The following is a 1,306-nucleotide window of genomic DNA, read 5'->3' as shown; positions in this document are numbered from 1 at the left end:
CTCCTACTGACTCTCAGCCTTCCCTCCTGGGTAAGAACGCCGCTGCCATTTTCCCGAAGTTTGAAAATGACGCGGGTGCTTGTTGCCACGCCCTCTCCGGCAGCCCACGCGAGCTACCGGGGACCCAGGAGTCGGGGACAAGCCCCCTGGAAAGAACCGATGGCCAGCACCCCCGTCTGAACAGCCACCTGTACAGGTAAGGAGGGGGAGACAGGATAATGGCCCCTGAAGTTCTGGGTACACCACTGTACCCAGGGTCCTTCAGCTCTCAGGGGGGCTCTTCCAATTTCTGCTGCCCGCCCTGAGGAAAAGATAGGGGAACCCCCCAGGAAGGACAAGAATATCCTACCAGACCCAGAGGCTTCCCAGGCTTGTGGTCCGGCTCCCAGGGGGAGACCACCAGCCCCAGGCTTCGGGTCATTTGGAAAAAAACAAACAGTTTCGCTGTGTAGGGAGAAACACAATCAAAAACTGAGGATCAAGGGGAAGGGTGGGGACTTAAAACAGCTGTCGATTGATTGTGTTTCCTGTAGGGAGGAGCCTCTCATCTCTCAGGTGTGCCGTCCTGGAAGATGACTTGAGAAAATTGCAATAAGCGTATATTGATTTGTAGACGCTATAACTTTTGCGCAAACCAAATAGGGGATTAGGGGATAGATTATAGCATTTTTCTATATATCTATATCTAATATCTATCTATATATATATCTATCTATATATATCTATATCTATATATATATATATCTATATCTATATATATATCTATATCTATATATATATATCTATATATATATATATATATATATCTATATATATCTATATATCTATATATATCTATATATATCTATATCTATATCTATATCTATATCTATATATATATATTTTTTTTTTTTTTATTCTCATATTTATTATAGCAAATAAGTAAAAAAATATTGTTTTTTCAAAATTGTTGCCTATAGGGCAAAAAATAAAAACCGATGAGGCGATCAAAATACCCCCAAAAGAAAGCTCTATTTGTGGCCGCACGACCACGTAATTATCAGTTAAAGAGATGCAGTGCCGAATCGCAAAAAAAAAAAAAAAAAAAACCGGCGGTCAGACGGCAGCCAAACCTTCCGGGGCTGAAGTGGTTAAGGAGGGTACAATTGAGTTTAAAAATGACTAAATTGCGTAACAATTGTAACAGATGACGGGCCTTACAAGTTAGAAGGGATGTAGGACAAAAAAAAAAAAAAAAAGTAGTTTCATAAACTTTAATAGTTGCGATGGTGAGGGGAGCAAAGTGTTAAAACAAAACAGACGTCCA

This window comes from Lithobates pipiens, unplaced genomic scaffold, assembly GCF_037356315.1.
Source record: "Lithobates pipiens isolate NorthernLeopardFrog02 unplaced genomic scaffold, aLitPip1_a1.2 Scaffold_19, whole genome shotgun sequence".
In the NCBI taxonomy this organism is placed as follows: domain Eukaryota; kingdom Metazoa; phylum Chordata; class Amphibia; order Anura; family Ranidae; genus Lithobates; species Lithobates pipiens.
The sequence above is the reverse complement of the archived record's forward strand: the minus strand, read 5'-3'. Positions refer to the sequence as shown.